The following is a 13,279-nucleotide window of genomic DNA, read 5'->3' as shown; positions in this document are numbered from 1 at the left end:
CATCGACATTTTTGTAGAATGCTGCCAGTTATTTTGAAGAATGGCCCTGTTTGGATTTGTTTTCTTGTGCTTAGAAATATCATAGTAAAATGTATACCTCTTAGAACATTCATATCAGGAGGCACATGATAGGTGCCATTACTACAGATTTTAACATTGATCACTTAATTAAGGTGGCACCTACTGATTTCTTTCCTTTGATTAGTATGTATGCCATCAAAGCTTTCCTTTGATTATTAGTATGCCATGGAAGCTGGCAGAAGATAGACTGTTTGGTCAGAGATAAAGGACCTTCTTACTCAGAGCAGTAGCAATAGTCACTGTGTCAGTATTTGCCCTGCTTCCTCAACTGAATTCCCTACAGGGTGATGTGAACAGGGCAGCCAGGTAACTCCTGCACAAAAGCAGTTGCATTACAGGAGAGGAACTCTAGGCTTAGGAAACTTGAATCTTTCATAAGGGGCAGGAAGCCTGCCTGACATTTGACCAAGAGGGTGTCATTATCTTTATTATACTGAACATTAAGCAACCTGCCCTTTGCCCTGGAGGAAGACACTATACTATCTCTACCTTCCAGGGATGTTCAGGGATATAGAAATATCCTTTGAAAAGATACTCTGGAACATAGGCAGTGATGTTGCTTGTAAGACCAGGAGAAACATGAGAGACCACAGTGAATTGTCTCCCAACAGTAATATTCTGTTATCTTTAAAGCCTTCTCCCACTAGTTTTTGCGTCTGTTGCATCTGTTGTTTCAATCAGTAATTATGATTGTTGCCAAATGGTGAATTTTATGAATTACTTTCCTCTCTTTCCTGACTTATTCCCGGGTTCTTCACTCCTGCCTCCTGGGGTGGGAACTTCCTAAGTAAACTACCTACTTGCAGGCCTTTCTTTAAGAATATACATTTAGGGGAATTGGGCTACATCACAAGGCACCCCAAAATCATCATGTCTAAAATCCAACTTTTTCTCTCAATTTTCTTGTTTTTTTTTTTAATATTTTCTGTTATCACTTGGCTAACTTTTTTTTTTTTTTTAATAAGTTTGTTTTATTTATTTGAGAGAGACAGAGACAGTGTGCGTGGGGGAGGGGCAGAGAGAGGGAGAGAGAAAATCCCAAGCAGGCTCTGTGCTGCTGGTGGAGGCTGATGTGGGTCTCGAACTCATGAAACCATGAGATCATGACCTGAGCCCAAATCAAGAGTGGGATGCTTAACCGACTGAGCCAACCAGGCACCCCAGCTATCAGTTTTTCAAGCCAGAAACATGGTTGTGTTTTTCCCCACTCCTCACTGAGCTTTGTGGTTCTTCCTCCTGGCTACCTATTGGTAATCCATACTCTGTTTCATTCCTTGGTACTGTCTTTGCTGGGACTCTGATCAGCTGTTATCTGGACTATTAAGTAGTCTTTCAACTGTTGTTTCCGTTGTTTGTTTCTGTCCACTTCATCCTTTAGAACTTTGCCTGAGTGATCTTTCTAAAATACAAATATGATTATGTCGGTTTTCTATTTAAAACCCTTGAGAGGCATCCCATCCCCTATAGATCCTTAACAAGGAACACAAGGTTCTTCATGATCGGTGCTCTTTTTTTTTTACAGTTGTCTTTCTTCTCAAGGATCATTGTTTTCTCCAGCAGCCTACTCTCCTGGCAAGTTATGTTCTAGTGTGGAGGTTAGTGAACTTTTTTATAGGGCTAGATGGCAAATAGTTTAGTTTTGCAAGCCGTGTATGGTCTCTGTTACAAATTTTTTTTTTTTTTTTCAAACAACCTTTAAAAAGTAAAAACCATTCTTACTACGTGGACCATACAAAACAGGCTGGGTTGGATTTGGCCAACCATAATTTGTGGTCCTTTTCTCTAGCCAAGCAAAGCTAATATGTCATATTTTCATTAGTCTCTGACTTGGTATATGCTTTGATTTCTATCTCATGGAATATTCTTTTCTACATAGGAGACTTCTTCCCATGATACTTCAAATTTTAGCTAATGCGGGAGTGGGGGGGCACCTGGGTGGCTCAGTTGATTAAGCATCCAACTCTTGATTTCTGCTCAGGTCATGAGAGCACGGTTTGTGAGATCTGAGATTGAGCCCTGTGTCTGGCTCAGTGCTCACAGCCAGGAGCCTGCTTGGGATTCTTTCCCCCCAGCCCCCCACCTCTGTTCCTCCCCTGTTCTTGCTCTCACAATGTGTTTTCTCTTTCTCTCAAAATAAATAAATAAACTTAAAAAAATTAGTTCATAGGTTAATTTAGTGAATCCTTTTGTGCTCTTTCAGGGCATTCTTCAATCATTTCTATTTTCTTTGCTACCTGCATATCTTGTACATCTTAGGTCACTGCCCTTGTTAGTGACGTAGTTATGTGGATACATGTGTTTCCCTTTTGCTAGAAGAAGCTCATCAATGAGAAAACATATTTCATTGCTATGTCTTTCTGCTCCTAAATGGCTTTACTTGATTTGAATTGAAAGAAAAATTGAAAAAAAAAAAAAAAAAAAAAGACTGAAATAGGATATGGCTATTGAATATGCTAATACAATATATCTAAAATGGTTATTTATATTTTTTCTTTAAAAAATACATTCAGTTGAAGAGATTATTCTATTCTCTGGTCGATTTTTTTCCCTCTTCATTTAAACGTTAATGTAAATTTAGGCTGTGAAAGTATAGGGAGTAATATAATCAACTCTATACAGTTGCCATCCTGGGTGCAAAATAAAAGTCACATAGTTGAAGTCTCTCGTTTTTCCTTTCTTCCTGGCACGTTTATCATTTCCGTGGGTGTTTTTATACTTTGACCACATAATTAATATATCTAAAGATTTATTTATTTTTGAGAGAGAGTGCCAGCAGGGAAGGGGCAGAGAGAGAGAGGGAGACAAAAGATCTGAAGCAGGCTCTGTGCTGACAGCAGCGAGCTTGATGCAGGGCTTGAACTCATGAGCTGTGAGATCATGACCTGAGCCGAAATCAGACACTCAACCGACTAAGCCACCCAAGTGTCCCACGAAATTAATATATCTAAATACAGTATAGATTTGTCTGTTATTAGTTTTTTCACATATGATAGTGTACTTCTGCAACTTGTTTTTTGTTGAGATTTATCCATGTTCATATATGTATTTTCAGTGAATTCATTTTGCTGCACATCATTAATTCTAACATACACGATTTCTCCCATATTTTAACATCTTCGAAATTGTGATACATCTTAAAATCAGTGATGTCACATCCTTATAATTGTTGTTTTCTCTTTATTTGTGGTATATAAATACATGATTATTGTGGTATAGGCCACCATTGTATTGTGTGCATTTTATGAAAAAGCCACACTATTCTTTTCTGACAATCAGGTTTTTTCAAAATTTTGCTATAAATATACAGAACAGCAGTGTTCTATAAATATACAGAACATTGATTTACCTGTGGGTTTTTAAAATTTTTTTAAATTTTTAATTTTTAATTTTTTTGTACCTATGTGAATTTCTGTAGGCAGGATGTATACCTGGAAGAATTGCTAGATTATGAACTATGTCCATTTTCAGCTTTGCTCCCTAAAGTGATTGTACTTCTTTATCCTCTGTGGACCTACAACTTTTTAACATTGGGTATTATCCTACTTTTTGTCAGTCTGATGGGTATAAAATGGCATCTTACTGTAGTTTTAATGAGTGTTTTCCTTATTACTAATGGGGCTGACAATTTTTTTTAATAAGTCTTTTGTCATGCATTTCCTTACCTGTGAATTGCTTGTATATATTTTTTTATCCACTTTCCTACTGAATTTTGCCAAACACAATATGATTTCTTCAGATCTTTTGTTGGTTACATGTGTTGCCAGTATCTTCGTTTCTATGGCTTATCTTTGTGTTATCATTGAATAAATACATACAAATTTTAAATTTTAGTAAAGTCAGCTTTTCCCATATTTTCCTTGTTGTGCCTTTTCTTTGTTTTTAAAAAAAAATCTTTTCAGAGGTTTGTGATTTGTTAAAAACGTAACATTAATTTTAAACTGAAAGGTATAAAAATACAAACCTCTAGGCTGACCCTGGTGTATTTTGTGTTGTAAGACATTTATAGATGCAGAGGTTTGTTTTTTTTTTCTTCCCCCTTTAATGTTCTTTAGAATTGAAAGGTAGAAATATCTATAGTTGGTGAAGGTTTTCCCCCTCTTTACATTTATCCTCTTGAAAATTCTAGCACTTCAGTTGGAGAATAGTTAGAGCATGTGGGTGTGAAACTGTTTAAATGTAATGAGGGACAAACACAGCAATGTAAAATTCTCATAATAAGTTCACAGGGGTCATTATATGTTAAAAACTTGGAAAATAACTAACTGGAGGGTTTTTTTTTAGATAATAAAGCAGTTTTTTTTTTTTTTAAATAATAAAGTTTTTGGATGGGGTAGGGTGAGGTGGGTAGCCATTCCAAAATGAAGCATATGGGTTACCTATTCAGACCATACAAAATATAAAAGAGTTTATAAACTCTTTTACCTTTGAAGTTTGTACATATTAAAGAAAAAAAGGCCGGACTGTGGGGCCCCTGGCTTGCTCAGTCAGTGGAGTATGTGGCTCTTGATCTTGGGTTTGTGAGTTCAAGCCCTACTTTGGGTGTAGAGACATTACTTAAAGAAAAAAATCTTTAAAAAAGGCAAGAGTGATTAAATTCAGGTAAATTAACTTAATTTTTAAAAAAATAGCACCGAAAATTTGAACTTACAAGTGCCAATAATTTATAAAAGAGTTTTCCGTTGGATTAAATTAGTAGTTTTTTTCTTTTTCTTCCACAAAATATGATGTATTTCTTTGAAGTTGTCCTAAAAAACACTGATAGATTCATCTATATTTCATTGTCACAAACTAAAGTTTAGGTACTAATGAAGGAAGCTAAACTTTTTTTCTTTTGCTTCAAGTAATTGAATCTTTAAATTTCAAACTTGTAACTGAGAATAGGCTAATTGTAGTAAGATATAAGTATGGTAAAGGTAGAATTAAAATAATATTAAAACATTATTTGATAGTATTCACAGTGGATTTAGTTGTAAGATGTTTAAAAAGTGAATTTGATACAACTTTCATAGATTACTAACTCATTTATCATTTGAAAAAGAAGTTGAAATTAGGCCAATTAGTAGAAATTTAAACTTCAGCTCAAATTGTACAGCTTTTATCTAAAGGTTTTCATTCGTGGTATCACCATAAGTATTTCATGGGCTGTTACATGATTTTTTGAGAGGACATACAACAAATTCATGTTAATATAATAAAATATTGTGGTTATGAGAGGTTTCAAAATTGGTCAAAATACCATTGCAGTAACAAATTGTTTAATTCCTGGCTTTAATCAATCACTGTGTCATTAAAATAGTGTAATACTTGTTTTTAGTATTCTTCTCTGTATTTAATACCTTATCTTTCAGTTTTAAAGCTCTTAAGAAAAATGTCCCTTAATCCCCTCTATGAAATGTTGACAGATTTTCAGTTGAAGCATATTTTCTAGGTATACTTATTTTCTAGGTATATTCATGAAAGCAAAATTTTTCTGGGTAAACCAAGTTGGAATAATCTATTATTTACATGAAACTAGATTATAGACAATATTGCTACTTGAAGACTTCATTCTATCTCCTTTGATCTCTTTGTCAGACTTTGTGAACTCAAGGCACGGACATTTGTACAAAACTTTGAGTTATAATACAACTTATGTTTGCTGTATCTTAGAAAAAAGTAAGTTTGAAAAGATGTGTGGCGCTAACACAGCTTTAGGTTTTATTCATTTAACTCTTTTCTAGACTTTGTGAGGAATGCAAAAGTCGTTTATGAACAGCGTAATTCCTGTTTGGCCCACTAGCTGAGTGAATTAGGTTGACCCTGTTATTTTCAAAAAGACATTCTGCAGGGTTGAAAGTCATTATATTGATGCACAAAGCTCCTTTCTTGGAATGGCTTACTTTCTGATTTGCACATAAAAATGTTTCAGTAAAGACCACCTTCCCTAAAGTGCTTTTACTTCTCTGAAAAAGTTTTGCTTTTGAATACTACCTCCTCTAAAGTGTTTCACTTCTTCTAACTTCATCATACCTGAAGTGTGTCAGGAAAAGGATTGAGAGCCACTATTCAGATTTAGAATTTTGGATTCTTTTACTGCTAAGCATCTTTAAAAATGCCTTTTGCGGGGCGCCTGGGTGGCGCAGTCGGTTAAGCGTCCGACTTCAGCCAGGTCACGATCTCGCGGTCCGTGAGTTCGAGCCCCGCGTCAGGCTCTGGGCTGATGGCTCGGAGCCTGGAGCCTGTTTCCGATTCTGTGTCTCCCTCTCTCTCTGCCCCTCCCCCGTTCATGCTCTGTCTCTCTCTGTCCCAAAAATAAATAGACGTTGGAAAAAAAAAAAAAATTAAAAAAAAAAAAATGCCTTTTGTGTTACATAAGAGAAGTGTTAATGTTGAATGTATTGCACTAGAAGGAGAGGAACTAGAATTTAGCAAAGGATATTGGGAATTTGCATGGTGGGAGATAGATAATCAGAAAGAGATGGTAGGTCAGAGGAAGAGATCGATAATATTTTGAGGACAGAATGTGAAGTGCTGTTTTGACGTACCCAGGTCAGATCTTGAGGTTTAATTGAGATGAGAGAAAGAGGGCTAGAAGAAACGTTTGGATCCCAGTAAAGACCAGAATAGGCTGGCGATCTGGTGTAGTAGGGACTGCTTGTGTGGGGTGGGGGGATGGTGGTAGTGGTGGTGTTTTCTTTGGTTTTTAGCATGCGCAGTGATTTTTACATAGCGCTTTTCAGTCTTTTTGCCTCTGGTGCTGATCATAGCTGCTGGAAGGCAGTTATAATCTGTAATGTATGTTTGGTAATTTGACTGAAGACATCATTCTCTTAGTGAACTAGGTACTACTCTAACAGTGTAGAACATACCATTACTGTTTTCACGTAGGATAATCCTCCCGACTCTGTTAGCTTTGATGCCATTAGGTTAAAGGTGCTTTGGTACATTTTACTGACAAAACAGTCTTAACTGTATTTTTCATTTCCTGTTCCATTTGTCTCCTTTTAAAGAGTTTGGTAATAAGTTCATTTTTGAAAGTGAACTTCACTTGTATCTACCTTATTTTAATACATATCCTGGAAACAGTTGATAGGTATGTTCAGAAAAGAACTCTGAAAGCAGGGTTTTTATGTAAACAGAATCAAAGGTTTACTTTGATCTAGTGTAGCTATTTGCTTATTTCCAGTTCAGTGAAAATATTCCCTAAGGTAACTTGCATTGAGGTGACTTCTTTTTTGTTGGTTGTTGTATTATTATTATTATTATTATTATTATTATTATTATTTTGATTGTGGAATAGTAGCTACAAATTTAATGCTTTGGTCTCTTATCCCTGTTTATTATGAGATAATTTTTTAGTGTCCTGAGCTTCTCTTTAAGTAAAAAAAAAAAAAAAAAAAAAAAGCTTCTTAAAAGACTTTCATTTTATTTGTTATTTTCATTTATTGTTGTTCATCTTTAGAAATACTGTTCTTTTTCATATTTATGTTTTAAATTGAAACTTGATGCTTTTAGTAATGTAATAATTTCTGTACTTTCCACTGATGGTCTGAAAGACCTGGGGATTATTCAGTAGTCATTTGGGAATGCCCAGCTAATAATGTGGGTTTCTATAGAGTTTTAAGTGTAATGTTTAATATTTGTCAAGAACTCAAATGAAAAAATAGAAAGCTCGTTTGTTATAGCTATGGATGACATCAAGCTCTAGGTGTTAGTACAGCTAGGCCTGATGAATTAGATTTAAAAATAGAGATTTGAAAACCACAATGAAATACCACCTCACACCCATTAAGATGGCTATGATAAAAAAGAAGAAAAAAAATAGGTGTTGTTGAGGATATAGAGAAGTTAGAACCTTTGTGCACTACTGGTTGGAATTTGAATGGTACAGCTGCTCTGGAAAATATAGTGATTCCTCAAATTAAAAATAGAATTATTATATAATCAGGAATTCCACTTGTGGGTATATACACAAAAGATTTGAAAGTAGAGTCTTGAAATTTGTACATCCGTGTTCACAGTAGCATTATTCACGATAGTCAAAAGGCGGAAGCAACCCAAATATCTTTTTTTTTTTTAAGATTGTATTTTTAAGTAATCTCTACACCCAGTGTGGGACTTGAACTCACAACCCCAAGATCAAGTGTTGCATGCTCCACTGGCTGAGCCAGGAAGGCACCCACCCCCCAATATCTTTCGATGGCTGAATGAATAAAGAAAATATGACATATACATACAATGGAATATTACTTAGTCTTAAAAAGCAGGGGAATTCTGACACTGCTACGTGGATGAACCTTGAATACATTATGCTAAGTGAAGTAAGTCAGTCGTAAGAGCAAATACTGTACAATTTCATATGTATGGTACCTGGAGTAGTTAAATTCATACAGAGCATAGAACGGTGGTTGCCAAGGGCTGGGGCAGGGGACATTGGACAGTTGTTTAATGGGTAGAGTTTCAGTTTTGGAAGAGGAGAAAAGTTCTGGAGATGGATGCTAATGATTGTTGCACAACAGTGTGAATATATTTAATGCCATCGAACTGCACACTTAAAAATGATAAATTTTGTGTTTTGCATATTTTATCATAATTTTTTTAAAAAGAAGTACATTTAAAAATTGAGATTTGCACAAGTAAGAGAAAGTTGAGTGAAGAGAATGCAAAGGCATCATTGCGTTTACGCAAATCTATTTGTGCTGTCACATACATTTTGAAGAAGAACCCAGTTACCTATGGGTTTTGTATAAGTTTGGTAGAATTGTTCAGAATTTTAATATTGGCTAATAAATTGAATGTAAGATAGTAAAGTATTTCTATTTTTGCTTCCTCCCTTTTCAGAAAGCCTGAAAAGGGAAAAAAGTAGAAAACCTGGTTAGTGGTGGTCAGACAGACTCAGGTTTGTGGGTGTCAATGTTGGTTACATTGCTGTTTTGGTAATTGTAAAAGGATGTGAAAAATTTGGATACAATTCAGATGGGTCTTAAAGTCTTTTAGAGGGTTGGAAAAATAAGGCCCTATTAAAGTACCTGAGATTATTATGCTTGAGGAATGGAAGCTTAATGGTTGCTCTCACAGGAGTCTTCACCATCCTCTGAGTGATATATTATAGGCAGCCCCAGCTCACAAAGGGGTAGTGTTTCAAAACTTCATTTCTTAGTCAGTTGATAAGAACAAATGACAAAGTCATAAATAATAAAGCTACAGAGGTATAATGTAATTTGAATTGCAGTGAAAATAATAGGTAATAATAGTATTGTACTGAGTCTGTGTTTTAGACTCCATGGACTTAAGCAGCTCCTGTACTCTCCTTACTTACTGTACTGTATAAAATCCATAAACTTCAAGTATAAGATACTCTTATCAGACCATGAGTTTTATCTGATGGAGGATTGGGAGAAGAAAAGACTTAATACCTGGATATGGCAGGGAGTCACAGTGGCCAAGTTAATTAGTAATTTAGAGTTCTTTGCTTGTGGTCCTTTATGATAGCTGTCTCCAGCACCACCCTCACCCTTTCTTATGTGTTATGTATATGATGGGACATTCCTATCTGTGTTTATTTTCTAAAGTCTCCTTTGAGATTGGCTCTGCCCAGCACAGTGCTTGGTGAGGGGTAATTTTCTGAGTTTCCTTTATTTAACCTTGGTTGGGGCTCTTGGCTTGTTTGCCTTCTAGCTCGGAATGTTGGGGAAGAAAAGGTAGGAACAGCAGAGTTCAGAAAAAAAATTTCTTTTAATATATTTTGTTTAACATTTATTTATTTTTGAGAAACAGAGAGTGAATGGGGGAGGGGCAGAGAGAGAGGGAGACGGAAATCCCAAGCAGGCTCCAGGCTCTGAGTGGTCAGCACAGAGCCTGACGTGGGGCTTGAACCCACGGACTGCAAGATCAAGACCTGAGCCGAAGTCAGAAGTTCAACCGACTGAGCCACCCAGGCGCCCCCAGAGTTCAGAAATTGTAGTAGTTTCTTAAATATCAGTATGTCAGTTACCTGGATGTCAGCTGTTGTTCATATAACGCCTCGCTTTCAAATGGCATGGGATTGGCATAGGGTGCCTGAGTGGCTCAGTTGGTTAAGCGTCTGACTTCAGCTCAGGTCATGATATCACGCTTCGTGAGTTTGGGCCCTGCCTTGGGCCCTGTGCTGACAGCTCCCTCTGTCTGTGCCCCTCCCCCACTCATGCTCTGTCTCTCAAAAATGAATAAATGTTAAAAAAAATTTTTTTAATGGCATGGATTGGCCAAGAGTGGTATGCATTCTGTTCCCTAGGATTTCATCCTCGCCTTTTGAGACTTGAGGACCTTGAATTGGTAGGGCTTAAATTTGCTACGGTTTTTATATAAACTAGATCATTTTTTCTCAGATGTTAGTGTGAATCTAAATGGCCTTGGGAGCTTGTACACATGCAGATGCCTGGACCTCACTACAGACCTACTGAATCAGAATCTTTAAATATTTTCACTTAACTCTTTATTAAAGAAAAGTGTAAACATGCAAAAGTAGAAACGCTTTTTACTTGATCATCAAGATCCTATGAAGTACAGTATATAGCTAATTTCATTTTATTCATATCCTCATCTATTTTCTCTATTATTTTGAAGCAAATCCCAGTATATTATTTCATCTCTAAATATGAAATCTATATATTTTATAATTTTTTTTAATGTTTATTTTTGAAGGCGAGAGAGCATGAGCAGGAAGGGGCAGAGAGAGAGAGAGGGAGACACAGAATCCGAAGCAGGCTCCAGGCTCAGAGCTGTCAGCACAGAGCCTGACACGGGGCTCGAACTCACAAGTCATGAGATCATAACCTAAGCTGAAGTCAGATGCCCAAATGACTGAGCAATATACATACATAGTGAAAATTAAAGTGGTAAAAAGGATATACAATGAAAAGTAAATCTTTGTCATTTGCCTCCAGAATTCTTGTTACTCTCCTCTGGGGCAAAGAAACCCACACTTTATATGTATACAGATATTCAGTGTATATGCAAATATTTTTTTTTAAGTGTATTTATTTTGAGAGACAGAGAGAGTGAGTAGGGGAGGAGCAGAGAAAGAGGGGGGCAGAGGATCCAAAGTGGCTTCCATGCTGACAGCAGAGAGCCCGATGCCGGGCTTGAACTCCTGAGCTGCAAGATCATGACCTGAGCTGAAGTTGGACATTCAACCAACTGAGCCACTCAGGCACCCTAATAATTCTATTGTAAAGTACACATTTTTCTGAATCTTGCTTTTTTCATACAACAATATGGGAATCAGTCCATAACAGGGTAGATTATTTTCATTCTTTTTTTTTTTAATTTTTTAACTTTATTTTTTATTTTTTAAAATTTACATCCAAATTAGCCTGTAGTGAAGCAATGATTTCAGGAGTAGATTCCTTAATGCCACTTACCCATTTAGCCCATCCCCCCTCCCACAACCCCTCCAGCAACCCTCAGTTTGTTCTCCGTATTTATGAGTCTCTTCTGTTTTGTCCCACTCCCTGTTTTTATATTATTTTTGTTTCTCTTCCCTTATGAGTGAAGTTATATGATTTTTGTCTTTCTCTGACTGACTAATTTCATTTAGCATAATACCCTCCAGTTCCATCCACGTAGTTGCAAATGGCAAGATTGTAGTTGGTCTTGTATTTACCCAGTGCTTTTTGAATGAGTGTTTAGGTTATACTGCATGAATATTCTTTTACTATATCTGAGGTGCCTGATTCTATGTCAGTTTTGTTAGATATTGTCAAATTACTTTTCCTTTGTCTGTATGACAATACATGGTTTTCTAGGCTCACCGGTTCCCTTTTAAAGATGCTTTTTATGTCTCTCCTATTTATGTTCATGCGTGTCTTTAAATCCACAAGTATATTTATAATAGATGTTTTAGATATTTTTTTGTCAGTTTCATCATCTGTTTCTCTCAGTCTATGTCTGTGGGTGTCGATCACAGAAGTGGTTTGAAATGGGAATCACGGTAATGCTAAATTGTTGAAGATAAGGTTGGCGGCCCTCACAAACATTAAGTGAATTAGATGATGGTTCAATATGTTTAGAAGGAGTTTTCCCTGTGGCTTCGCCTCATTAAAAGGAGAAAAATTGGTGGAATTTTGAAACTTCTTCTGATGCTGGGTGAAATGGTTTGGAACCCAGAATTTCAATTTACAATTTTTTCTTACACATTGAACATCAAATCTTAATTTGTCTAATAAGGTTTTATTGCTCATTTCTTACTAGATCCAGGTCAGTTTAGGAATGTGGTAGGTAGTTATTAAGAAGTGTTTATTTATTTATTTTGAGAGAGAGCAGAAGCAGGGGAGGGGCAGAGAGAGAGGAAGAGAAAATCCCAAGCAGGCTCTGCACTGTCAGTGCAGACCCCAGTGTGGGGCTCAAACAGTCAAACCAGGAGATCATGACCTGAGCTGAAACCAAGAGTTGGATGCTTAACCAACTGAGCCACCCAGGTGCCCCAGAAATAAAATCTTAAAAAAAAAAAAAAAATTTAGGAAGTTGAAGGAGGCATAAATTTATGCCCCAAGAGGGCAATGTATTTTCCTGTTCTTTTACTACACCCTAGCTATGTGACCTTGGCCAATTACCTAATTCCTCTTGAGTTTTAGTTTTCTTAACAGCAAATTGGGAAGATATTAATATGGTTAAATAAAATATTGCAAATAAAGCATTTATTAAACCTCTGCATAGTAATTCCTTCCATAGGTGGTAACTCTTAATATTTTAAATATTTTACATATATTACGTACTGTGATGGCAATCTGTTGTTTTTGAATTAAGGAATTGATGTTTGATTTGTTAAAACAGTATGAGACTGCCCAGTTAATACAATATAGATTTTTAAATTGTGGGGAGTGGAAATATTTTAAAATTAATTTGACCAACTTTATTTACCATATTTATTGAGCACCAACTCTATATCCTGGGCACCTTGTTTCAGATCTAGTGTGAAAGACTGATGGATACACTCACAATTGGAGTGTAATGTAATATCATGTCATGAATGCTAATTAGAAGAACATAGAAGCTTTTATTGAGCACTGAATGCCCAACTGTGGCCTAGAGAGTGAGTGGCGAGTGTGTGTTCCAGGTAAATCTTCAGCAAGAAGGTTTTGCATCACTTTGATCTGAATGTAAAGAAGTCCACTTAAGTGTACAAGGGTGGATGTGGAAAAAGATGTTAAGTAAGGAGAACATCATGCAAAGGACCTAT

General features: G+C 36.2%; 1 protein-coding gene across 6 annotated transcripts in view; it reads left to right on the top strand.

The window, feature by feature from the left end:
* The window catches only part of HIPK3 (homeodomain interacting protein kinase 3), a 93,714-nt gene that overhangs the window by 17,035 nt on the left and 63,400 nt on the right, over nucleotides 1-13,279 (top strand). The window lies entirely within an intron of this gene.

Source organism: Puma concolor, chromosome D1 (assembly GCF_028749965.1).
Source record: "Puma concolor isolate L17-30 chromosome D1, mPumCon1.1.hap2, whole genome shotgun sequence".
Taxonomy (NCBI): Eukaryota; Metazoa; Chordata; class Mammalia; order Carnivora; family Felidae; genus Puma; species Puma concolor.
Note: the sequence above shows the minus strand (reverse complement) of the source record. Positions and strands in the feature narration are given on the sequence as shown.